Source organism: Ascaphus truei, chromosome 2, assembly GCF_040206685.1.
Source record: "Ascaphus truei isolate aAscTru1 chromosome 2, aAscTru1.hap1, whole genome shotgun sequence".
Classification (NCBI taxonomy): Eukaryota; Metazoa; Chordata; class Amphibia; order Anura; family Ascaphidae; genus Ascaphus; species Ascaphus truei.
The window spans coordinates 483,186,200-483,214,197 of NC_134484.1; the positions used below are offsets into that span (position 1 = coordinate 483,186,200).

The following is a 27,998-nucleotide window of genomic DNA, read 5'->3' on the forward strand; positions in this document are numbered from 1 at the left end:
GGCACCCGAAACCCCCAATGCAGGGAAGATTGTTTTAATTGTGGTGTGCAGCGCCACGGTGTGACTAATTTATCTATACTCACTCCTTTGTTACCTTCTGTAAGGAATCCGCTCCTCTGTTTACTGTTTGCCTTACCTTGCAGACTTGTGCGGTCCTGGAGCACTTCTCCTGATGTTTGCTGCAGCCTGGATTCACTCACCAAAGTAATGCTGTCACACGCCCCTTCTGCCATTGGTTCACGGACCTTTAAGTATTGCCTTCCCACAATGCTCCCTGCCGAGCATAGTCCTTCCTGGATGTCTCTGTGTTCTGCCATAAGCCTTGTCTTGTCTGTCGCCTTGGTTCCTGAGACCGGCTGCTAGTGTCACGCAGCGGTCTGTTCCTGAGCTGAAGCGGAGTACTCTCCTTGTTGTCTTCAGCCCCCTGGTTCCTGTGACCGGCTGCTAGTCTCATGCAGCGGTCAGTTCCTGTTTCCTGTGCTGAAGCTGAGTACTCTCCTTGTTACTTCAGCTCCTTGTTTCCTGTGACCGGCTGCTATATTCACGCAGCGGTCTGTTCCTGTTTCCTGCACTGAAGCGGAGGTTTCCCTGTGTATCTTCAGCTTTCTGGTTCCTGGGGCCTACTCTTTCCCTAATCTAGAGAGGCCGTGTCTGGTCCCTGCGCTGAAACGGAGGATTCCCCAGCCCGCTCAGGACTCTTGCGCTGAAGCACTGGTTTACAGTGCAGCTAGGCGGTGTGCTACTCTGGTCTGTCTACCACCTCCTGAGACCAGTACCATGGGCCATGGTCGCCGCACGCGCAGAAGCCACTCCCGCGCTCCTAAGCTGAAGCGGGGCTCTACTGACTACCTGTTGCCGAACTCCTGCTCGAACAACGTTTACCCTGATATCTCCAGTCCTGACCCTGGCGTGTCCACCGACGATGCTGTCTTCTCCTATCCTGATCCTGCTACATACGACTACGAACTGCGCAATCCGGATCCGCCTGCGCGGTCTAAGGTCGGTGCTTTTACAACCCCACCTCAGCCACGCGGGTCCGACCCAGGTTTGTGGCGAGCACAACCGTGACACCTTCGCTCCCAGCTCAGCAGCACCCCCACCTATACAACCCACTACCCCGCCCACGAATGACAAACCAACCTTGACTGCCCATGTAGCACAACTATATCCTGTACTGCAGGCGGACAGTTCCTATTACACCCCGACTGCGCCCCTAATGCCCCTGATGCCAGCCCTTTCACCCCAAACAATCACTGCCCCAGCGGTAGGGATTCAAGTCTACCCTGACACAACAATAGCACACAGACCCAGCAGCAGTGTCCACTATAGTACGCCTGGTAGTTTTGACTCAGATAATGAGTCACAGGCCGCTGCACAGGAGGCAAACATGACCTGGAATACTAACCCCAGACACCCCCCAGTACCCGACCGCGGCCCAAGGTTATATGGGCAGACGCCCAAGCAGGTAGAGGCGCCCCAATAATGTATGTCACCTTCACCCCCCCCCCCAAGCCTCCTCCCTGGTAAACACCCTACCAGACCCAGAGAAACAACCTATGCCTTTTATCGTAGAGTGGTCCAGATTCAAAAAACGTATTCAGCAGCTCGACGGATTTGGTAAGTTTATGCGAGATTAAGGCGGGGGAAGCATACTGGCCCATAATGGAAAAAAGCTGACAGACGCTATGGTGACAGGGCGATGATACATATGCCTCCAGGGTGGACTTTTGTGATCAATTACGTGACTGGGCCAGGAAAAGCTGGCTGACCAAGCATCAATATACAGGATGTGACTCAGGAAAAAGGGGAATCAGTGGAGAAATTCCATACCAGATTATCCCAGGTTTTTTCCGATTTAGGTTTTACCACATACAACAAAGCCCATAGTCAGATGTTATCTGCTGCATTTGTAGCCGGACTCGAGGCACCCATTCGGAAAGGTTTAATTCTGGCACGACCAGAATTCTGGGTACTCCCTCTAGATACCCTTTTGTTGGTAGCGAAGGGTCTTGAATCAAGCCAGGTCCTGAAGAAAACCACCCTATTATGTTGGCGGAGAATGTCTCTGCCCCTACTTATGGCCAAGGTTACAATCATGTGCAGTATGAGCCACGACCACCTCCCACTTGTTTAATTGCGACCAGCCCGGCCATTTTAGAAGGAACTGCACGGCGCCTAAACGCCCCCGCAGGAATCAATATAACCCCGGAAACAGTAACTCCCAGTAGAACCAAAGCAGGGACAACCGCTACCCCCGATGACCAGCTACCTCCCCGCCAAATGCCCCTTCAGTCCACCAATCATGGTGGGAACCAGCCCCGCTAGGAATCCGGCAAGCCTGTGTCAACCCCCCTTCTAGCTGTAGCCGTCCGGGAAGGAGAAGGTCCCCTAGCCCAGGTTATAATACCCATAGAAGGTCACCTCACCCCCCTTCCTGTAGACACAGGTGCAGCAGGAGTGTAATTAGAGCTGCAGACATACCCGACCCTTCCTATTTGTCTGATATTGATGTTTCATGTTTGGGGGTAGATGGCACACCGCGCTCTAGCCATTAACACGACCCCTGCAGATAGGTCCCTACCCTGAACTATTTGCACGATTTGTAGTTTCCTCTACCTGCCCGCTTAATCTGCTTGGCGCTGATGTTTTGTCCAGGTTACAGGCCTCCATAATATTCTCCGAGGACGGCACCATTGATGTAACCTCCCCGCTCTGGGAGTCAGATGTCTCTGCCCTTTGTTCCCTTCCAATACTTTTGGCATTAGCGGACAAACCCTCAGCCGCCAGTATACCACCCGCTGTCATGGATAGGATCCCGTCCAAATTATGGTCCACAGGCTCTGAGGATATCGGGCACCTAACGGTACCACCCATTGTTGTACAGCTCAAACAAGGGGCCCCGCTTCCCCGTAAACCGCAATACCCACTAAAGATAGCACAAGCTGATGCTATCACGAAACATGTTAAGGCTCTTCTTGCAAATGGCGCATTAATACCTTGCACCTCACCCTGCAATACCCCTCTTTTCCCTGTAAAGAAACGCACTGCGAAGGGTGAACCTGATAAGTATAGAATGGTTCAAGATCTTCGAGCAGTAAATGATGCAACTGTTTTAGACACTCCCATTGTCCCCAACCCACACACACTCCTTGCAGGGGTTTTGCCCACAGCGCAATATTTTACAGTGGTGGACTTGGCAAATGCATTTTTCAGTGTTCCATTGCACCCTTCATGTATGTATCTTTTTGCATTTACTCATGAGGGCCAACAGTATACATGGACCGTAATGCCACAAGGGGCACAGAACTCTCCCAGCCAGTTTGCCTAGGCAATGGCCACCGTTTTAGACACATGGCAGAAGAGAATGTTTCTGTAACCCTGTTACAATATGTTGATGATTTACTCCTATGTGCAGATGATCACAAGTCTGCCGAACAAGCCTCAGAAAGTCTACTATGTTATCTGGCGGATCAGGGATGCAAGGCGACACTCCCCAAACTCCAGTGGTGCTCCACCTCTGTAGTATTCCTCGGTCAATGTCTCTCACACGGAACAAGACATCTCACTCGCGATCGAGTCACAGCAATACTGGACATACCTTTGCCACAAGGCCAGAAACCACTACACGCGTTCCTTGGACTTATTTCGTACTGTCGCTCCTGGGTTCCAGAAGCCTAGCTGTTGATGCAACCATTGTACGATGTCTTAACAACAAATCCCTTTCAGATGACCCCAGAGGCTTCCAAGAATTTCACTGTTCTCAAACAGGTAATATCCTCGGCCCCTGCCTTGGGCCTCCCAGACTATGATTTACCCTTCAAGCTTTTCGTATCAGAACGAAATGGACATGCAACTGGAGTGTTAACACAGCCACACGCTGGCCGATGTCGACCTATTGGTTATTACTCCAGCCGTCTCGACGCTGTGGCTCGTGGTGGACCGTCCTGTCTTCGTGCTGTCTTTGCTGCTCAAGCACTGCTGGATAAAACTTCGGATATCGTTCTAGGGCATGACCTCATTCTCCTGGCACCACATGACATTGCTGCTATTCTTAATCAGACACAGCCAAAACATCTGTCCGCTGCCAGACACCTCAGGTTGCAATGCTCGCTTCTCATTCTAGACAATGTCACCCTTCTCTGGTGCCAAGTGCTTAACCCCTCTACTCTTCTTCCACTTCCCGAGGGGGGAGATGTGCAGGGACACGAACAAGAACAAAAGCACAGCTGGAGTCGACCTACCCCATGATTGCTTCGAACTCATTAAGCTAGAAACTGCTCATCTGCCCACGGTGAGTGAAACGCCGATACAGAACCCAGATCTAATCCTGTTTGTGGATGGTTCTCGATATGCTGATCAACAAGGCACCTACCATACGGGTTATGCTGTCACCACAGACTCTGTGGTCCTACTGGCAAGCACACTACCGTCAACAGCATCTGTACAAGAAGCCGAACTACAAGCTCTCACTGCAGCGTGTAAACTGGCAGAAGGACAAACGGCGAATATCTACACTGACTCTAGGTATGCCTTTGGTGTAGCACACGATTTTGGCGTCATTTGGCAAACCAGGGGATTTCTGACAGCAGCAGGAACACCAGTGAAACACAGCTCAGCCATACAAGCTCTGATGGACGCCCTACTCCTTCCAAGCCATGAGGCCATCCTAAAAGTAAAAGCCCATGGGAAACTGAACACAGAAGAAGCCAGAGGAAACCATCTGGCGGATGCTGCGGCAAAACAAGCTGCCAGCGGGATACGAGAAGTGGAATATCGAGTGGACACGACAAGGATGGTTCCGTTAATGCAGAACCTCCCAGTAAATCGAGAATATCTGAAGAAGTTGCAAGAATCTGCAACAAAGGAAGAAAAGGAAAGCTGGAAAAGAAGAGGTGCATCACCCCAAGAAGGAATTTACGAGTACAAAAAGAAACTTTGTCTGCCACGGGCACTGTATCCTGCTGTGGTACAATGGGCACATTGAGCAGCACATCTCTCGAAGACTCTTATGAATGCACTGATCGACAAATACTATGTGGCGCCTGGAATTACCCCAATGACTAGTAATTTCTGCAAATCATGTACAATTTGTGCAAAGTGTAACCCAGGATGTGTGGAAAAACCACCGCAGAAACACCTTGCAAGGCCCTCATACCCTTTCCAGCGTATCCAGATTGACCATATTCAGATGCCAAAGTCGGGCCGTTTTGAATATGCGTTAGTAATTGTAGATATGTTTTCAGGATGGCCAGAAGCCTATCCTGTCACCAATCTCACTGCGAAAACAACAGCAAAAAAACTCCTGACAGAGGTGGTTTGTAGATATGGGGTACCTGAAGTAATAGAAAGCGACCAAGGCCCTGCTTTCACTGCTACGTTAGCTAAAGAAATTTGGTCCGCGCTAGGGACCACCCTTGCTTTCACACCCCATACCATCCCCAGAGTAGCGGAAAGGTAGAAAAAATGAATGGCACACTGAAAACTAGAATGTTGAAAATGGCCCAGGAAACAAATATGCCCTGGCCAGATAGTCTACCCATTGCTTTGTTCAGTGTTCAATACACCCCACGAGGGCAACATGCTCTATCCCCATTTGAGATACTGTTTGGTACTGCCCCCAAACTTGGTTGTTACTACCCACAGCAGTTACAAATGCAGTCTGATGTTTTGACCAAATATGTAACTGCCCTAGCGCAAGAACTAACTAATATACATGGTCGAGTGTTTTCTTCTATTCCAGATCTAGATACCGGGACTCATAAACTCGTGCCCGGAGACTGGGTACTCGTGAAGAGATTTGTAAGGAAACACTCCCTAGAGCCCAGATATGATGGTCCTTTCCAAGTTCTGTTGACCACAGCCACATCAGTCAAATTAGCTGGCAAGAACACCTGGATACACGCCTCTCATTGCAAGAAGGTTCCAGCTCCCAACGAGGACACCTCAGAAGGAAAATGATGCTATATATCTTTTGCTTGTTGGGTCTAGGGGGGGCACAAGAGATTGCTATCACCCAACATGAAGGGGTAGTCACGTTTTGGTATAATTCATCCAATACTCATGTAGCTACCTTCTCCTTTGATTATTGTAATATAGTCCGCTGCCCCTCAACACATTGGCAATGTAATCGATACAGCAATGTCGGTTTCAGGTCTACTTATATATGCGTAACGGATTCCTACTGGGGACAGGAATGTGGTTACTGGGGAGCAGTAGGATGGAACACGGGAAAAGATTGGGGATACCGACCACAAAGTGGCCTAGCAAGGAAGGACAGGAATGGCAAGTCTCGAATTAGTCGGATAACCTTGCGGAAAACCGGTACATGTCTAGTCAGTGGTAAGACGGGTAAAATAATGAAACTCACACTAACTATAGAAAACCCTAGCCCCAGGGACGCTGGTGTATATGTTCTAGGGTCTTAGATAAAAGGAGATACAAGGGGGGCCTACGGGATGTTCAAACTACAGGATATGTATCATTCCAAAGATTGGCAGATGTCAACCCGAAAAAACCCAGAGCCAGAGAAAAAACCCCTTAAACCACATTTCCATACATTGGAAAACATGGTGGCAGTAGCTAACCCCATATTTGAGGATACTATGGCCACTGGAACTGGATTCTCTGACACCAATTTGTGGCTTGAATGGATGCGATATAGTGCAAAAAGTCATAATAGATCCAATTGTTATGTCTGTGGTAGTGCTAGACCCCATTTGGGCACAGTGCCCCTCAATATCCCAGAGGACAGTGAAGACTGTTTCCTCAGTTTATTCACCAACACCTCCACTAACCACACCTCGTGTGAAGTCTGGAAAAAAGAATACCCTATAATCACAAAGGCACCCCGACCTGAGGAAAAGATTACAATATACCAGGGGAACTATACCTGTTATGCTAACCACAACCATAAAGGTAGATTTTTGGGTAATTTCACCTTTGGATATTGTTCTGAATATAGTAATCTCTCCGGAACACTGGTTCAGAACCAGGTCCAATCATTAGGCGATATCTATTGGATATGTGGGGATCTAAAGATTCGGACTAGATTAGAAGGGAACTGGACTGGAGAGTGCGCCCTAGCAAAAGTCCTGATGCCCTTACATATTCTCGCAGACCATTCCCCAGGTAATAACGTCCCTACAATACACCACCGCACCAAACGCTCCACTCTCCCCGGTAGTTTTGACCCTCATGTTTATATCGATGCTAAAGGGGTCCCAAGGGGGGTGCCTGACCAGTTTAAAGCCAGGGACCAGGTTAAAGCGGGATTTGAATCTCTGATTCCCATAGTTACCATTAATAAAAACGTTGATTGGATTAATTATGTGTATTACAACCAACAACGGTTTGTCAATTACACCAGAGATGCATTACAAGGTATTGCGGACCAATTGGCTCCAACATCTTATATGACCTTCCAGAATAGAATGGCTTTAGATATGATCCTAGCCGAGAAGGGAGGTGTTTGCAAGATGATTGAGAATACGGGAACCTGTTGTACCTACATTCCCGATAACACTGGCCCCAATGGTAAAGTCACATTAGCCATTTAGAAATTAGAAGAACTGTCAATTGAACTCAAGAAGAATTCCGGGATTACTGATCCATGGGACCAGTATTTTGGTTGGCTAACAGGATGGCAAAAGATTCTTGCCCAAATAGGCATCGCAATAGTTATTATTTTTGTTTTGTTTGTGATTATTGTCTGCTGTGTTCTCCGATGTTTTAAAAAGTTCATGACCAAAGCTGTTGACAATAGCACTCCTACCTTTTTTCTGCAGTCAGATAATAATACTCCACTCTTGGAAGATGGTCCATTTACTCCGTTACAGTCCCTCCCAGTTAAGTACAATAGTATAAATCCATAGGGACAGCATCTGACTTCCTTATGTGCAAAGTCTGTGGCAAGGGGGGTCATGGACAAGCCATGACTCGTCTAACGTACAGCACAAAAGAGTTCCCAGGCACATCTGGACAGATGAGTTAGTACACATCTAGGGACAGACTCAGAAATAGACATTTCTAGGGGGGACTGTGATGGATTGGATAAAATGCCTATTTCTTCATCTGTAATGTGTACCTTGCTATGATTCCTTACTCAAAATGGCTACCACAGCTACCCCTCCCATCAAGTATGGAAGATGGCTCCCCACCTAGGAATTCCACTTCAATGCTGATGTGTTAAAAAACTGGAATAACAAGACCATAAATTATAACAACAAGACCATACAAGGACAAGACCTAACAAAGAACCTAAGACAGCTCCTTTGCATACAAACCCCCTCCCCTACAGCCCCTTTATAGGAACGTGGTCTGTAGGAATAAAGTCAGACATTATCATTCTGAACGTGTGTCAGCGTGATTTTTTCTCAGTGCATGCACTACATATATCAACAGCGCACTGGCCAATGAGAGCCGTGGGGGGGCGGGACGGGACACACCATCCAATGAGAGCCGTGGGAGGGCAGCCAGACCAATCAAATGGTCTACAGACACTCACATAACATTCTTAGACTAATTAAATTAACTGTAACACCAAATAATATAATCATGTAAAAATATTATATATATAGCCTAAGAAGAAGCCGTGTCAGCGAAACGATTGTCAGCAACTAGGGACGCATTGACGTCATTGGTGACGTCTCCCGAGACGTCCAGGTTCGTCACTTCCGGGTACTCATTGTCTCCGACGGCGAGAAGCACCCGGTTCACAGACTTCCACGGTCTGTATGGTGTGCATAGGGGGGTGATGTATAGTCTATCTAAGGACATATAGTTTTGTTGTGTGCCAGGAATATGCTTCAGTTGTTCTGTGTTCTAGCCATGTCGGGTTTAAGTTGTTATTAGTACACTACCCCATGACGCTTGGAGTTTACTATTGTTACTTTGTGTTGTAACTGGACATCAGTACCACTGATCTCTCTAGTCCCATTATCATATATATTTGGGTTTTAGAGTGTGTATAATTGTGTATCTTATGAGCCTGTCATTTATTCATATCCATGAGAGCATGGAACACTGGACATTGATTTAAATACTGTCATTTATCAGCTTGCTGTGATACATTGTGTGGGGACTGGACACCAGCACCACTTACTCATTTCTCATGAATCACATATTAAGCCTTCAGTATGTGTATTTCACCAGATAGATAGTCATCTATTTATAATTGTGAGGGCAATTGTTACTGGGCACCAGTCGTTGTCTACAAACACCTGGGCAGAGATTTATGCTGCCCATCTGTTAGACTCGCAGCACTGTTTTTTCATAGCTTTTCCATATGTATAGTGCTTAAAAACTTCAGAGCCATCCCCCCCTCACACTCCCCTCTGCCTTCCCTTCTTGAAGGCAAACCCCCCGACTCGACAACTCAGATTGTCACTCTTTATTCCCCAAAAAACTTGTTAAAACTGTTAGGCACTGTGAATTGCAATGTTTATTTTTTGCTGTATCAATACCTAATAAAAACTTTTTGGAAAAAAAAAAAAAAAACTTCTGAGCCAGCTATGATATGAACAGCATTTAGCTACTCTATATTGCAGAGAGGGCTCCGGGCAAAAGACGTTGTCAGAAACATCTAGGCAGTGATTCCTTACCTGCCAATTTGTTGGACTCGCAGCACTGGATTACAATAGCTAGTTCACAACTTTGCATGTGGTTTTGAACATCAGTTGGCACATACCTACCTATCCCTATTTGAGGATACCTAGATAGCCTGTAGCTACATTGGATTACTATATCCTTTTGATCCACCCCACCTTCACCGTGTTTTAATTCGCCGTTAATATAGGATTCATTTATAGAGACATTTATTTTATTTGAGGATTTCTCCTAATAAAGTTGTTTTTATTCCAATCCATTATACACATACTTCAGCACATTTGTGTCTTTATCAGGTTTTAATACTTTACTCTCACATCAGTATCATTAGCCTTAGTGTGCTCCCAATATAGGGGTTCTTTTTCTCCTTGTTTGATATTGCCCTTTCCCCTGGTTGTAGCACCTCAGTCACGGGCAGTAGCGAGGGTATTTTCCCTCTCCCTCTCCCCTTCCCTTCCCTTATCCCCTCCTTACCCTGGTTGATATATATATATATATATATATATATATATATATATATATATATATATATATATATATATATATATATATATACATATATATATATATACATACATTTACTCGCCCGGGGCGGGTGGATTTAACCCCCAGGCGAGTAAACATTGGCCCAAGCAGCACACGTTCGCGCTGAAATTTCCCTGCTCGCGCTTAAAAAAAAAAAAAAAAAACTCCCTACCTGACTGCTGTTTGGCGCGCGCTCCCAGGATTTGTGGGCGCGCGGCCAGGCTCTATATGAGCCCGCCCCCAACGAGCGGCCATTCTTTCTGGCAGGACATCAAGAGTAAGTACACGCCATGCTGCGGCCCCTCTGATCCTTCCCTGCTACCCCCCTGGTCCCTACATGGCTCCCTACTCCCCACCGCGGCAGCTCTCCTGTCCCCTCCTCCTGTCCCAGACCCCTGCTCCTGTCCCCTTCCCCTCCTGTCCCCTTCTTCTGCTCCTGTCCCCTTCCCCTCCTCCATTCCCCTGCTCTTGTCCCCTTCCCCTCCTCCTGTCCCCTGCTCCTGTCCCCTTCCCCTCCGCCTGTCCCCTGCTCCTGTCCCCTTCCCCTCCTCCTGTCCCCTGCTCCTGTCCCCTTCCCCCTCGATCCACCGATCGCTGCCCCGGGCGGGAGGTCCCCACTGCTGGCAGCCCGGTTGGCGTGCGGGGGGGGGACTCGGCCCTCACCACGTGACTCTCACCTACCCTGCCGCCTCCCCGCCAGCTAGCTTCATGCCGCCGCGGGCTGGGGGGAAGAAGCAGTCTGCAAAGCTGCTTGGCCGCGCACTGTGAAGACATGCCGACGAGGGGAGCAGGGTAGTGGCGGCCACTGCGGGGCTGACTGTCCCCTGGGGGATACCTCGCCACGTGCCTCCCACCCACCCTGCCTCCCCAAAGCTTCCAATATGCCCGCGTGAGGTATGGGGGGGGGGGGGGGGGGTGTCGGCCTGCCCCCCCCCACGAGCGGGGGGTGGGTGGGGGAGGAGCGTGGTGGTGGTGCTGGTCGTGGCCTTTCCTTCCCCCCCCCCCCCGTGTGTGTGTGTGGGAGCAAGTGTGTGGGAGCAAGTGTATGTGTATGGGAGCAAGTGTATGTGTGTATGTGTATGGGAGCAAGTGTATGTGTATGGGAGCATGTGTATGTGTGTATGTGTATGGGAGCAAGTGTATGTGTATGGGAGCATGTGTATGTGTATGGGAGCAAGTGTATGTGTGTATGTGTATGGGAGCAAGTGTATGGGAGCATGTGTATGTGTATGGGAGCAAGTGTATGTGTGTATGTGTATGGGAGCAAGTGTATGTGTGTATGTGTATGGGAGCAAGTGTATGTGTATGTGTGTATGGGAGCATGTGTATGTGTGTATGGGAGCATGTGTATGTGTGTGACACCAGAGGTACCCCCCCAATCAGTCACCACCCCCCAGTCAGTCACCCCCCCCAGTCAGTCACCCCTCCCCGTCAGTCACCCCCCCCCAGTCAGTCAGTCAGTCACCCTCTCTCTGTGTGTCACCCACCCTCTGTGTGTGTCACCCACCGTTTCTCCCCTCTGTGTCTCTCCCCCCACACTCTCTCTTTCCCCCACACCCTCTCTCTTCCCCACACCCTCTCTCTTCCCCCACACCCTCTCTCTTCCCCCACACCCTCTCTCTTCCCCCACACCCTCTCTCTTCCCCCACACCCTCTCTCTCCCCCACACCCTCTCTCCCCCCCACACCCTCTCTCTCCCCCCCACACCCTCTCTCTCTCCCCCACACCCTCTCTCTCTCCCCCCCACACCCTCTCTCTCTCCCCCCCACACCCTCTCTCTCTCCCCCACACCCTCTCTCTCTCCCCCACACCCTCTCTCTCTCCCCCACACCCTCTCTCTCTCCCCCACTCTCTCTCTCTCTCCCCCCACTCTCTCTCTCCCCCCCACTCTCTCTCTCCCCCACTCTCTCTCTCTCCCCCCACTCTCTCTCTCTCCCCCCACTCTCTCTCTCTCCCCCCACTCTCTCTCCCCCCACTCTCTCTCTCTCCCCCCACTCTCTCGCTCTCCCCCCACTCTCTCTCTCTCCCCCCACTCTCTCTCTCTCCCCCCACTCTCTCTCTCTCTCTCCCCCCACTCTCTCTCTCTCTCTGCCACCACTCTCTCTCTCTCTCTGCCACCACTCTCTCTCTCTCTCTCTCTGCCACCACTCTCTCTCTCTCTCTCTGCCCCCACTCTCTCTCTCTCTCTCTCCCCCCCACTCTCTCTCTCTCCCCCTCTCTCCCCCCCACTCTCTCTCTCTCCCCCCACACTCTCTCCCCCCCCCCCACACACTCTCTCTCTCTCCCCCCCACACACTCTCTCTCTCTCCCCCCCCCACACACTCTCTCTCTCCCCCCCCACTCTCTCTCTCCCTCTATCTCTCTAACCCCCCACACTCTGGATCTCTTATTTACCCTATATATCTTACTTGCCCTATACTACACCGAAATAACCTATACTGCTGTCTTCCAGATCTGACTCAAGCTTCACACGGAAGATATCGGAATCCCCCCCTAACCCAGAAGACAGGTAGGGAACACATCCCCTCCAATGTGTAACATTGCGGGAATGAGGTACCTGGACATTGAGGGACTGCGGATCAGGTAAGATCCCAGGCGGGATTACCGCTTTAGATATTGTGAAGCGGGGGCGTCCAGGCACTGGTTAAGAGGTTCAGGAAACTAGTCATTCACATCTGGCTTTTATTTCTAGATCTGAAATTTACGCACACACACACGTAACAAGGCCTAATTGTAGTATAATGTAATACAATAAATACATTTATGTCAAAAATGAATGTTGTTCTGACTAGGAATTTATTAAATGTATTTTATTTATATATTTTATTTTAAAGCGGGGTTGGGGGCGGGACTAGGGTTGGGGGCGGGACTAGGGGCGGGGTTGGGGGCGGGACTAGGTGGCGAGTAGATTTTTTGGTTGGGCGAGTAGATTTTTGGGTGATTTGTCGAACACTGTATATATATATATACACACCTTTCCCGGCGGGTCAGCCCACCACTCCGGCAACACCCGGTAGCCTCCCCCGCAGCTGCAACGGAGGTAAGAGGGACCAGGGGGTGAACCCGATTACACACTCTATATTATACTGTGTTTCTGTATTTCTCCCAACACCTGATGAAGGATCCTGAGAGGTTAGAAAGTTTAACATTTCAACTACTTGTGGGTCCAATAAAAGGCATCATATCCCCTCCTCCCCCCTGTTACTACAAGCAATGTTTCATGGATTCCTACAGCTAATAGTACTGTATCACCGGATCTTGTACCTTTCTGTTATCTCTGTATATTTGCACCATTTAGAAAATGAGGGGTTAACCCCTTGTATGCTACAGACGTGAGGCACCACATGCTTGGGTTTCTATATGGCGGCGCATACACAGAGACCCAGACACAGCACCCACCTCTGTGCCTGGGGTCACCCTAATCTCCCTCAGCTGTAGTTCTGCACTGCAGATTGGGGGAGGGAAGAGGGCTCTGTCCCTCACTTCTACATCTCCAGCTCTGCACAGACCTCCCCCCCTCTCTCTCCTCTACACAGACCTCCCCCCTCTCTTCTCTAAACAGACCCCCCCCCTCCTCTCTCTCCTCTGCACAGACCCCCCCCCCCCCCCCCAGTGTCCCAGACACATTCTTTAAAACTAGGACATGAGAGAATGCAGCAGATATTTGGGACATCAGAACATACTGTCAGACCAGGACTGTCCCCGGGCAACCGGGTCAGCCTCACACAGAGAAGCTATAGCCCATAACACACACACATGATGCTGGCCCTGTCGTAATGAAGGAGTTAAACTCCAACCAATACTCCCTCAATCTAATTACTTTCTAACTCTATTTAATAACTTTCCCAATCTTATCCTCACTGATTCCTAATGTTAATTCCCAATGTAAAATAACCCCCATTATCTCCCAGTCCCTGTGATACAGGAGGAGTAACCCCACCAGTGCCAGAGGCTCCCCCTCACTATCAGAGGCTCAGCCTCTCAGGCTCCTGTGTGTAAGGAAGCTCAGAACAGCACTGGGATAATGTGCACAGGTCACACAAGGGAGGAGGAGGAAAGCACTTACCCAATAACACAGGCTGAAGATCTCTGTGCAGCAGGGGGTGGGCAATGTGAGGGGGGCACAGGAAAAGGGACTTAGAGGCTGCAGAGCCTATTCCTCAGTGTCTGTGCCGTGTGTGTAGTGACGTCTGGTGATTTACTCTGTGTGCTGTGTCTGGTTAGAGGCGCTCTGGCCCCTCCTCTTCCCTCTCTATGGTCCCGCTGCTGCAGCCGGATGTCCTGGTGTGTGAGATCTGATTCCGGCAGGAAACACTGATCCTGAGCACAGACTGTCCCACATCCTGAGGGGGGAATCCAGGTCACTCCCACAGGGAAGGACTGAGAGAGCACAGGGGCTCCCCCCACCCTCCATAGGAAGTACACACACAGTGAGGAGGGGATAAAGTGCACATCTCAGGCACTGAGGGGGGGGAACACACTGAGGAATAGGCTCTGCAGCCTCTAAGTCCCTTTTCCTGTGTCCCCCTCACATTGCCCACCCCCTGCTGCACAGAGATCTTCAGCCTGTGTTAGTGGGTAAGTGCTTTCCTCCTCCTCCCTTCCCCTCCCTTGTGTGACCTGTATATTGGTGGATATATGGCTCTTAATAACATTTGCTGCAACAATTTTCAGCCAACCACTTCAATGATGTCACTGTTTACATGCGATATGTATCAAAATAATGAAACAGAAAATGTGCCTGAAGATTTGGATTTCTAGTTTTTTTACGCGGCACAGACAACTTACAATATTAATGATTAAAAAATGTATTGCATTATGTTTTAGCAGAAATGTTCCCTTTTTTAACATTGGTAGTTTTACTGACATTTATTGTTTATGTAGCCCTGCTTCCTATAGAACACAGGCCACTAACATATGCTGTATCACCTGTAGGCTCACAGGGCCTAAGTCTCTGCCACAGAGAGCCTGGGGTACTCGCACAACAATTATACTGGGAGCAGCGCCTCCACCTGCGACAGCTTCCGCCAGAGGGGAAGTGGGTCTTCGCAGGACGTATATACTTCAAACACAACCACACAGCAGGATACCTTAACCAATTGACTTTACTGACATGCAATATCGTACACATACACATATATCAGCGGTCCTCCCTAGAGGAGACACTCTAAGCAGCGTCACGGCGAACCCCAACCCTCCCGTGTCCCTACACGGGGTGATCCCACCCCGTGTCCAATCCCCTTGGGATAAGTCCTCCCACCCTCAAGTGAGTCCGATCTCTATAAGTGTGAGTGTGACTGCGCAGCCACTGTGTCCCGAATGAAATGAGGGTACCGTTGGTGCACTTGTAGAATTACCTGCCGGGTACTCCGGTACCCGGTACTGCTACAATCTTCGCAAAGGGTCCGCGAGGTGTAGAAGTCGTCCTCCCACCCACGTGAAAGTCCGGGGCGATCCCACCCGGACACGTGGTGGCTTACTAGCGGTGTCTGAGCCCAGACCTCCCGCCAAATAGAACAGCCCTGCTATCAATCGTGCTGCACTACGGGAATCCGGAACCTCACTATGGCAAGTCCCTAGCTCCGCTTGTCTCTACTGGGACTCAGGGCCTAACTGGGCCTGGGGCATACAGCCTACGCCGGGGCGGTCGGCCTCCCCTATACCGAAGCTCCGTCTCCTCTCCAGCCAGCTTTGACACAACGTGCGCGCAACCCCCTCCTTTTCCTTCCCAACTCTCAGCCCATTGGCTCAGCTCTATCACTGGGACCCGCGGGGGCTGCTGGGGCCGGTGTCTCGCTACCTTCCTCCAATTAGCACTCTCCTCCTGCGCGGGCTTGTGGCACGCACTCCTGCGCATGCGCAACCTCTGTCTAGGTTAGGTCTATACGGTTGCCAACCACACATGGCGTTTTGCATGACGTGGAGCTTCCGTATCGGAGTACTCTCTACTGCAGCGCACCCTCCCCCAACAACAAGGGCGAGAAGGGGGCCCCGGCTACATCCTCCTCCCTGTGGATTCCAACGTCCCCGCTTGGACAACGCTAAACAGACACACATTAAATAATGAAAAATGTCTAATACACGGTCTTCTCTAAATCAGCTTGTACATCTCGCTAAACATCACAATAACTGATTGCACTCGATTGCAAGCCCACTGCTGAGCCTCATAGTGGGGTGCCCCAAACTGATCGTAGGCCATCCTCATTGGAGGTTGCCCATTTCTCTGACTCCTCCTTAACAGCTGTTCGGTCACTCCCGTGGGAGAGTGACTATCTGCATCGGGTACGTTGAGTTCTTCCCTTGAGGGGCTTGTGTTCACGGCTTGGTCCTGGCTTGGTACGAAGCATGGGCTCCGTGGGTCTAACACTGAATTTTCCCGAGCCACCTCCTGGGGTGATCGCTCCCTGAGCTCTTTAACCGAAGCTCCACTGAGAGATGCTCTCTGTTGAGGGCCCCTTTGAGAGGTTCCCTCTTGTGGATCTTCCAGAACATCGGAGTGCCCTGATTCTTCTTCTGATGATATTTCTCCATCCAAGGGGGATGCCGGCCACTCCAAATCTCCTTCCTCGACTTGGGAAATAGGGAGCAGATGATTACGATGCCAGGTTTTCACCCGGCCCTCCGAGTCTTTGATGCGGTAGACCGGAAGACCGGGCATTTGAGAGGCTACCTCATACACCCCCTCCCGCCATCGGTCGGCCAATTTATGTTTTCCTGGTACTCCCAGGTTACGGAGAAGTACTGCATTGCTAGGTTTAATGTATCTGTGCTTCACCTTATGATCATACCGCCTTTTATTTCCGGCATTCAGTTTTTCAGCGGATTTTTCGGCTTGTACATAGGCCCGCTGTAGGTTCTCTTGCAATCTCTGTACATAGCGAAAGTGGGTAGTATTATGTTCTCCATCCGTGGAGACTCTCAACTGTATGTCCACAGGCAATCTAGCTTCACGGCCAAACATGAGGAAATATGGCGAGAACCCAGTACAATGGTGTCGTGTGCAATTGTAAGCGTGGACTAGGGTTTCCACATGGCGACTCCACTTAGTCTTTTCCACTCCGTTTAACGTGCCCAACATGTCTAGTAGAGTGCGGTTGAACCGTTCCGGCAGGCATCCCCTTCAGGGTGGTAGGGCGTAGTACGGGACTTTTTGATATGTTAAAGGTTCAGCAGTTCTTTTATTAATTTGCTTTCGAAGTCCTGTCCTTGATCGGAGTGGAGGCGTTGAGGAACCCCATAATGCATAAAATACTTCTCCCAAAGTACCTTAGCCACCGTAATGGCTTTTTGATCTTTGGTCGGAAAGGCCTGAGCATAGCGGGTGTAATGATCGGTAATGACCAGCACGTTTTCTATGCCTTGGCTATCGGGTTCGATGCACAGGAAGTCCATACAGACTAAGTCCATAGGTCCCGTACTTTTTAGGTGGCCCATTGGGGCAGCTCTAGTGGGCAAAGTCTTGCGCTGAATGCACCGCACACACTGACGACAGTGATGCTCTACGGCTTCTCTCATTTTGGGCCAGAAAACCCTATCTCTCACGAGTCCAAAAGTCTTGTCCACCCCCAAATGACCATGTTCGTCATGGAGAGCTTTCAATACTAGGTACTGCAGTCGTTTTAGTAACACTAAATGCCGTAGATTCGGGTGATTATGATATTCGACAATGCGGTATAACAAATTTTCTTGTATTTCGAATTTGTCCACTTCCCGAATCAGTATACCTCCTACATCCCCCGGAGTCTGTCGAAGTAGGGCCCGGCGATTGTGTCGGATAGCATAACGAATGGCCCTTGCGACCGGGTCTTGTTCTTGGTATCGTACCATATCTTTCCAGGCTATAATCTTGTCGGGTGTAACATGCATTCCACTAGGGTTGCGATAGGCTTCGGGTATAGCGGTTGAGGCACACCCTAGGGAGTCGGCCACTCGTAATTCCGAAAACGCTACTTGATCATTTACGATGGCTGCGGTGCAACATAAAGCCCTTATTCCGGGTCCCGGGATTTCTTCCCACTGATCTTCGTCGGGGGTAGTGGCCAACCCAGGTCGCCTGGACAGGGCGTCCGCTTCAATGTTCAAGGGGCCAGGCTTGTATTTCAGGGTGAAATTGTAATTAAAGAGAGCCGCCAGCCAGCGATGGCCGGCCGCATCGAGTTTGGCGGAAGTCATGATAAAGGTGAGAGGATTATTATCTGTCCGCACCTCGAACGACACCCGTACAGGTAGTCCCGAAGCTTATCTACAATGGCCCACTTGAGGGCCAAGAACTCGAGTTTGTGCACTGGATAATTCTGCTCGCTGGCCGTAAGACTGCGGCTGATATACGCAACAGGTCGCAATCCCTTGGGATATTTTTGATGTAACACGGCCCCTAGGCCACTCAGGCTAGCATCCACATGTAGTATGTATGGCTGTTCGGGATTTGCGTAGGCCAGTACTGGAGCCGCCGTCAGGCTCTGTTCCAGGTCTTTAAAAGCTTGTTCACACTCGGGTGTCCATTTGTCCCCGAAGGGCTGTCGGACAGGGTTGGCCTTCTGGCCCGCGTCCACCGGATATATTTTGAGTAGGCCATTGAGGGCTTTGGCCCGGCGGGAGTACCCCTCCACAAATCTGCGATAGTAGCCACAGAACCCCAAGAACGACCGCAACTCTCCTACATTGTCAGGGCGTGGCCAGTTGACAACAGCTTCTATTTTGGCGGGGTCCGTGGCAATTCCTTTCCCGGACACTATGTGCCCTACGTATGTCACGGAGGTCCGGCAGAACCGGCATTTATCCAAGGAAAGTTTGAGCCCTTCCCGGGCTAATCTATCCAGCACCTTCAAGAGTCGAGCCTCATGCTCTTCCAGGGTTTTCCCGAAGACTATGATGTCATCTAAATACACAAGGCATTCTCGGGGGTTCAAGTTCCCTAGAGTCTTCTCCATTAGCCGCTGGAAGGTGGCAGGCGCCCCACATATGCCTTGGGGCATACGGGTGAATTGATAGAACCCTAGGGGACAGACGACCGCTGTCTTCTCTTGATCCTTGGGGCTCATGGGGACTTGGTAGTACCCCGACCGAAGGTCCAATACACTGAACCACTGGCTCCCGTGTAATGTATCTAGGATTTCTTCTATGCGGGGAAGATTATACTGATCCTTTACCGTTCGATTGTTCAGCGTCCGATAATCCACACATAATCTCACTGTCCCATTCTTCTTTCTATCAACTACTATAGGGGAGGCGTAAGGGCTTTGTGACTCCGTGACAATCCCGGCTTCTTCCATTTCATTGATAGCAGCCCGTACATCCTCTACGTCCCTAGGGGCGAGCCGACGGGAACGCTCCCGAAAGGGCTTTTCATCAGTCATCCGAATGGTGTGTTGGGCATTGCGACTACACCCCACATCAATCTCACTGGTAGAGAACACTGATCGTCTTTTTTCCAGCTGTACTCTCAATCGCTCCTTCCAGGCTTCCGGCAGTTCGGATGAGCCAAAGTCTAATGGCGCCCCGGGATCTTCCACTCTGGTCGTCTTTACCTGCACGGCTTCATCCACTGAGCTGACGGGATAAATTCTCCCTATTCGTTGACCCACATCGATGGCCAGGGGGAAGGGCGACATATTCTGTACCATTACAAAAATTCGACGGGGAATGGCGGCGGGCCAACTTCGAAATTCCGGCACAAGGCGATATCCCCGGCGGACATCCTCTTCGGGGTGCTTTCTAAAGAGAACTGCTGCTCTTCGTCTAATCATTCAGCGTAGGCACAACAGGCTGGGATCCTCTGCGTCTCCCCTGGAAAAAGTTGGGTCAACCCTCCCCGCCCGCAGAACAACAGTCCGTAGTCTTCCGAGGGGGATTTGGGAGGAGCTGGAAAGGCTTGAACCAGCTGTAACTGTAGGCTGGACATGGGTAGCTCGTTGGCTTCATGTAAGTAGGCCCGGATGACGGCCTGCACAATATCAGCATTCGTACCGAGGATGATTGGGTACTTGGGCGTATCTTTGGGTTCCGGATACACCAAGGCGTCCACCTTCATGGGGTGAGATTTCCCCGTGTTGAGCTGTTGTATCTCCAGGTCCACGGTCACCAGGCCGTCGATGGGGTAGTCGTCATTACTCAGGCCGCGTACTTTGATATGTTTGGCTGGTCTCAGAGGCCGCTTTTGGAGATGGCGATCATAGAACCCCCGGTATATATGATGGTGACTTGGGACCCTGTGTCTAGTAGAGCGGAGGAGTAGATTCCATCCACTAGCACTCGGATCAACGCTACCGGCCCCATGCGGTTACCCTCCTACGCCGGTTCTTCTCCACCTTGAGGGGTCCAGAGCGCGTCGGTATTGGCCGCATACACCCCGCAAACCATGGCCTGTGGCGTGAACTTCTTGGGAGACGGGCTCTGGTGCCGAGATTCGCCCATCTGACAGTCGTAAGATATTTGTCCTTTCTTTCCACATTTGTAGTAGGACATATCCCTGGGGGTAGCACGGCAGTCGTACGTAGGCGAGGTCCGTCCCGCGTATTTCGGCCTTTCGGAGCCGGGTTTGTCCGGTGGTTCCTCCTTCTCAGCACTCCCTTTTGGTTTAGTGCTGCTGCTGGTTTTAGCCTTCTGAGGGGAGTGCAACATCAGATGCGTCTCGTGCTCTTTGACCTGCTGCAGGAGTTGGATAAACGGGGGGGGGGGGCGTGTGAGATGGTCCCGAATCATGCTGGCTATAGGGTGAGTAGGACTGGACCCTCGTAGGTATTGTTTACGGAGATATTCATTCATCTGAGACGGCATCACATATTTATGATGCAGGAAAGGTCCCAGAGAGATGTGTACTCGGTGTATATACGCAGACAGATCTTCCCCCTCCTTTTGATTTATGGCATAGTACTTGGCCCACAGGGCGCCATCATCCTCTTTTGCGCTATAGGCTTCCACTAGGAACTCGATCATCATACGAGAGGTTAGTTCGTAGTATTGTTCCTGATGAATACTGATCAAGGTGGACGCTGGGGGGTCGTAAGCACTCCATGAGTCTTTGCCGTTTCACCACGTCGGTGCAAGACCATTCTTCCATTACTCCCCTAGTATGTTCCTTCCATGTCTCTATCCCATCCTCCGCTGTGGGCACAGGTAGCGTCCCCGAGAAGGCCTTAACTTCCGGTAGCTTTGGGCATGGGTGGCTAAAGTAAGGGCTTCTACCAGCGGCGGTAAGCTGGTGGGGGTGGTTAACTGGTCTATCTTGTCATTGAATCTCTGCAGCATATCACTACGCACCCCTGCTTCGGCGGATGCGCTCGACCCAGGATAGCTGGATTCTGACCGGCAACTAGCTGCCTCGCTCTCAGGATAGTGAGCAAAGGGGAGGGTGGGTTCGTCCTCATCTAGCTCCCCTACAGGGGGGTCACGAAGGGGGTAGACAAACGGGCTACCGCCAGGCAGGGCATCGGGCAGCGGTAGATATTGGGGAACGGTGGGTTCGAGTACTACTAGGTCTCGCCGGCAGTCCACAAGCAAGGTGTTCCATTTAGAATCTTGGTCTATGAGTACATCTACTCAGACGGGCTTTGGCAAAACCCGGGAGTTGTCGTAAGGCCGATTGCAAAGTCTCTAGGGGTAAGGCCATGGGTACTCTGGTCACAGCTACGGCACGACGGGCAGGCGTGCGCATTTGGCGCGCCCAGTCGCGTATTTACTGCCGGGTAGAAAGGGCCATGGCGGTAATAATTTCGTCTCGAGGGGCACCCCAGGTCTAAGATCTCAGCAGCGCCTCCAAATGTAGCCCTGCTTCCTATAGAACACAGGCCACTAACATATGCTGTATCACCTGTAGGCTCACAGGGCCTAAGTCTCTGCCACGGAGAGCCTGGGGTACTCGCACAACAATTATACTGGAAGCAGCGCCTCCACCTGCGACAGCTTCCGCCAGAGGGGAAGTGGGTCTTCGCAGGACGTATATACTTCAAACACAACCACACAGCAGGATACCTTAACCAATTGACTTTACTGACATGCAATATCATACACATACACATATATCAGCGGTCCTCCCTAGAGGAGACACTCTAAGCAACGTCACGGCGAACGCCAACCCTCCCGTGTCCCTACACCGGGTGATCCCACCCGTGTCCAATCCCCTTGGGATAAGTCCTCCCACCCTCAAGTGAGTCCGATCTCTATAAGTGTGAGTGTGACTGCGCAACCACTGTGTCCCGAATGAAATGAGGGTACCGTTGGTGCACTTGTAGAATTACCTGCCGGGTACTCCGGTACCCGGTACTGCTACAATCTTCGCAAAGGGTCCGCGAGGTGTAGAAGTCGTCCTCCCACCCACGTGAAGGTCCGGGGCGATCCCATCCGGACACGTGGTGGCTTACTAGCGGTGTCTGAGCCCAGACCTCCTGCCAAATAGAACAGCCCTGCTATCAATCGTGCTGCACTACGGGAATCCGTAACCTCACTATGGCAAGTTCCTAGCTCTGCTTGTCTCTACTGGGACTCAGGGCCTAACTGGGCCTGGGGCATACGGCCTACGCCGGGGCGGTTGGCCTCCCCTATACCGAAGCTCCGTCTCCTCTCCAGCCAGCTCTGACACAACGTGCGCGCAACCCCCTCCTTTTCCTTCCCAACTCTCAGCCCATTGGCTCAGCTCTATCACGGGGACCCGCGGGGGCTGCTGGGGCCGGTGTCTCGCTACCTTCCTCCAAATAGCACTCTCCTCCTTCGCGGGCTTATGGCACGCACTCCTGCGCATGCGCAACCTCTGTCTAGGTTAGGTCTATACGGTTGCCAACCACACATGGCGTCTTGCATGACGCGGAGCCTCCGTATCGGAGTACTCTACTGCAGCGCACCCTCCCCCAACAACAAGGGCGAGAAGGGGACCCCGGCTACATCTATATCTATTTTCATCTAGCATTGCATCGCTAAATGGTGAAATTTGCCCATAGTGGGCGCGAAACATGTGGGAGGAGGAGTTTTGTCATTTTATGTAGTTTTCATTAAGACTTTTTTACCCTTCATATTATGTGAGTTCCCCAACTTCTTTTCACAGCAAGCGATAGTCTCCACTCGATCATTTTTTTTGTTTCTGTTGCTGCCTGGATCGGAGGACACCACCGGTTTCACCATTGTTGCGGGAGGAATGGATTAGTGGTGACACCTTGTGTGCGTGCGGCTCTACACCACTTAATTTGGAAGGAGACGGGGGCAAGGTGAAGCTCCTCAGGAGGTCACACAGCCTGGTGTGAATCCAACCTCTCTGTAAGTACCCCGCTTCTTATATCTTGCTTATCCCCTTGGTTTTTCTCCCCTCTCCCTGCATCTATACTTATATGTACCGGACATTGCTATTATCAATTTAAAAGACTGCTATTTGATTTCACTTACCTTTTTGCTTCTGGAGCTGATATTTTGTTTTTTTGCTCTGTGATCATTTATTATTGGGCTACTTTTCGGCTATTTCCGTGATGTTATTGGGCGGTATTTTTGGGAACTATCTGGCAACCCTGGTCTGTGCAGAGCTGGAGATGTAGAAGTGAGACACAGAGCCCTCTTCCCTTCCCCAATCTACAGTGCAGAAGTACAGCTGAGGGAGATTAGGGTGACCCCAGGCATAGAGGTGGGTGCTGTGTCTGGGTCTCTGTGTATGCACCGCCATACAGAAACCCAAACATGTGGTGCCTCACGTCTGTAGCATACAAGGGGTTAACCCCTCATTTTCTAAATGGTGCAAATATACAAGATCACAGAAAGCAGTGTACACACCTGCACTTATTAATACACACACAACAAGCAGTGTACATACACAACTATATACCGTACATGGATGTAAACTGGCCAATATATGTACATACATAAACAAACATCTATACATATGCAAACATACACCCACTAATATGTACAGTACATGTGATTTGCTACAAAGGTGTGCTTGTAAAAGAAAGTGTATATATATATATGTGACAGTGAAGGGGTTAACCAGGCTTATAATAAAGGTCAAGCCCACTTGGTTAACCCTGACCCGTGTGTTAGGGTCTTAGTGTTAGCTCTGGGATCCAGATGTCGAGACTGTATTGCTGCAACTGTATACTAATTTTGGCGACATTAAAGAATGATGTGACTTTTGCCTTTACTGGGATTGGGAGATTTCTAGGCTGTAAGTTTCAGGGTGGGTTTGGCGGAGAAAGTCTTTGCAGAATGTGTCTATGTAGCGGTGTTCCGGGTTATGGTATACCCCAAAGAGTTGTATCCGGAGATTGAGTGATATCCTCGGATACAGCTAAGCGCATTACTCCGCGAACCTCGTAGCCTGAAACACTCTTGCGACACCGCCAGAGTTCCTGCTGCAGCATCTTCCAGACAAGGTGAAGGGGTTAAAATATATCTGCAGGTATACACAGAGTCCTTAGTATAGCGAGGTGCTCCCCAGTATAGCAGAAGAACCCACATCCATGCCCAGGTATCCTGAGCCTAGAGTAGGGGTTCAGGAAGGTGCTCACGCTGAGGTTATGAAGCTGAGCAGATTTGCAGTGTTTTAAAAGGTTAAAGTATTTTTCTAATGTGTGCCAAGAATGAGGCTAGTGAATGTAGGGAATATTTACAATCGCTCCATTCCTGACACCAGAATAAGAACTCAACTTTGAGCACGCAGAAGCCAGGCCACCTCATATTTTATTAAACGGGAATAGTTTAATACGTATAGATATTGCTGACCTGTATATGAGCTGAGGGCTTTCTAAGTCATGGATTCCGGAAGGCACAGATGGTTACCAGGCTTGGCGCCGCTGTGTCTGTCCAAGGGCCATACTTGGAAAGGCTCAGAGATGCCTAGGTGTTAGGCCAGATGGGGCCCTGCCATTATTCTGGAGCACCCATATCCTGGCCTGACACAAGGCAACCTCACACCCTTTGCTCAAGACCCAGACTCCGTATAGCCTCGCACCGTGGGGGGCGAAGGGGCAGAGAGGAATATTTCACCTGCCCCTGGAAAAGACTCGGGTGTGGGAAACCCTGTCTGTCTCAGATTTGGTTGCTCGGGACATTGCTAAGATTTTTTGATTAGGCTGCAGGGTTTCTGGGAATGAATACCAGAGGTTTTAAAAACTCTGACACAGCTCAGATATGTCAGTTTTCCAAGTTTCTAAGCAAATTCAAGTGTATTAGGCTTGTTTTATAGTTGGCATACGTGAACGCTAGTGCACGTAACGCAAACGTTTTGTGTGTACGGTCCGTGCTGCTGTGAGCGACAGGCTTGTGTGTGTGTAAGTTAATAATTTATTATATAATATTTTAAAAATTAAAAAGGACACGTTGTGAGAATAAGTATTTATTAACATTGTGCAACTTTGATACATATATGTACACACACACACACACAAACACTGCAGCCTCACTGAGCGGCGCGCAAATGTACTTTTCACTGTCTTCTCCCCGATCGGCTGGCTCCACGCTCACTGCCGTGCGTGCGCGGCCCTAATATAGAAAGGCTGACTAACCACAGCCAATTATAATTGCCGCGCGCACGGCGGAGCAAGCGCGCCCACTATATTATGTGCCTTGGTCTCTGTGGGATACAGACGCTTGGGTAGGGCCAATACCTTTTCTTATATTGGAGAAACCTGCACTTTTCTGGTCTGCAGAGCCTCACTCTGTCTTAATTCTGTAACCTTTTTCTCCAACTTCATCTTTTCAGACTCCAATGTTTTAACCACTGACCGTAAAGTCTTTGCATACTCGCTCTCTCCCTGCAGAACTGTAATCTAATTTCTCAGTCTTTCAAGCTCTTCCACTTCTAGGCTTTTGTGCAAGTTTAATTCATCCACGAGAGACCTCTGTTTCTTGAGTATATCCTGTAATTCTATCACCATCTTTTCCATGGACACCTTCTGTAACCCAAGTGTCTCTTTTATGTTTTACATTTTTTATTGTGTTTTCAAACCATTGTAAATACATAGTTATTTCATGAGGGAACCGTGGACCCCAAACTGATTTTAGATTTATACATCAGATTTTAATATAAGAAAAGAGAAGAGGATGGAAGAAAGAAACAACAAATGAAGAGAAAATAAAATGATGGGGGGTAGGGTACCAATCATCTTGTCCTGTTTGGCTCCCTGGGCAGCGATTCTCTGTCACTCTCATTTCTGCTGTCTAGCTCCCTTCCTTCCAGGCCCAACCCTAGGTCTCGAGCTACTCGAACTCCTACTTATGTGGCCTATATTGTCTTCTATTCGGCTTCTAGCCAAGGGTCCCATATTTTGTGGAATTTTTCGGTGGAGTGTTTAAGGAAGGCCGTGAGCCTCTCCATCAACATCACTTCGTTAATTCTATTTGTTACCATTGACCTGGATGGAGACAATGGGTTTTTCCAAGCGGCTGCTATCGCGCATCTGGTTGCTGTCAGAATATGCGATATCAGGCGCTTAATAGGGTGGCTTATTTCCTCTACTGGTTTGGCCAGCAGCTATACTAGGGGGCACAGGGGGATTTCTAAGCATGTTGTCTCATTTATAATCTAATGGATCATCTTCCAGTATTTTTGTATTGCTGGGCAGAACCACCATATGTGGGCCATGTCTCCTACCTGGCCGCATGCCCTCCAGCATTAGTCAGAGGATTCTGGGAAGATCTGTTTTAGCCTCTTTGGTGCGAGATACCATTGGCATATTATTTTATATATGTTTTCTTTTGTGGCCGTACAGATGGAGGTTTTTGCCACATTATCCCAGATATCGTCCCAGTCTTCTCTGTCAATTTCCATCCCCAGGTCTCTGGCCCATTTGGTCATATAACTATGGTCTGTAGTGGACCCTGCCGATTCTAGCCCTGCGTAAATCATCCTTATTAGTCTTTTTTGGTATTTTTCCTTTTTGCATAAATGCTCGAAGTTGGTGTGCTCCGGAAATTTTGAGTTCCTAGAGATGGACAGGAGGAAATGCCTAATTTGTTGGAATTGGAATAGACGTAGGTCTGGGGCGTTATATTTGGTTCTAAGCTCTTGGAGACTTAGGGGTTTCCCCTTGTGAAGTAAGTCTCCTATCCTTTTAATGTTTTTATTCTTAAGATGGTCGAAATGGCTTGAGCTCATCCCTGGTGGTAAATTTGGGTTATCAAAGGGGGGGGGGGGTGGGTTAGGTAATCTGGGAGGTAGTTGATGTGAGTTTAAATTTTGTTTTTGTTTTAGCCCAGATGTTCATTTTGAATTTTACAGGTTCTGGTTCTTTATGTCCCTGGTCTTTTTTTCCCTATTGTCCAGAGCGATATTAGTAACGGGCAATCCTCTGAGTATCTCGATTCGATTGCTACTCAACAGAACAGCGTTCCTTCCGACTATTTGGCGTAGTTGTGCTGCATGGAAGTACCAAAGTATATCGGGACCACCATGCCGCCCCTCGATCTGGAGGCCATCAGCACGCACCTAGCCACCCTTGGTCTTTTCCCTTGCCAGATGAATTTAAAGATTTGTTTCTGTAGGGCTCTTAGTTCACCTCTGGGTACATAAATTGGAAGGGTCTGGAAATAATATAGCAGTGTGGCGAGGCTATTCATTTTTATGGAGATTATCCTACCGATCCATGATATCTGATGCTTGCTCCACTTCAATAGGTCCTTTTTAATGTTGCCAAATAATGTGGTAATGGGGTAGTTGTTGTGATAGAGCAATTTGTAGTTTCTAGAGATGTTGACACCTAGATATTTAATATGAGTTGGTCGCCATTTAAACTTGAATTTTTTTTGTAGAATTTAGATCAATGTTTTTAAATAATCTGTTGAGATGGAGGCGTAGGCCATCCATAGGAATAGTTTCCAGGATATTCCGGATTCTAACGTTCTGTCTCCTCTCCCTATTTTCCTGGGCTTCTTTGAGGAGTTTGAACTATGAAATC

The 27,998-nt window shown here is 49.6% G+C and overlaps 2 protein-coding genes across 2 annotated transcripts in view; one reads left to right on the top strand and one right to left on the bottom strand.

Annotated features, from left to right (window-relative positions):
* The window catches only part of LOC142488026 (uncharacterized), a 130,706-nt gene extending 116,352 nt beyond the window's left edge, over nt 1–14,354 (bottom strand). The window contains 1 exon segment of the mRNA XM_075588371.1: nt 14,195–14,354. The gene's annotated coding sequence lies outside the window, so the exon portion shown is untranslated.
* A 69-nt stretch (nt 14,355–14,423) lies between these two features.
* The window catches only part of LOC142488027 (uncharacterized), a 30,895-nt gene continuing 17,320 nt past the window's right edge, over nt 14,424–27,998 (top strand). The window contains exons 1-2 of the mRNA XM_075588372.1: nt 14,424–14,706; nt 23,165–23,373. The gene's annotated coding sequence lies outside the window, so the exon portion shown is untranslated. The remainder of the gene's footprint in view (nt 14,707–23,164; nt 23,374–27,998) is intronic.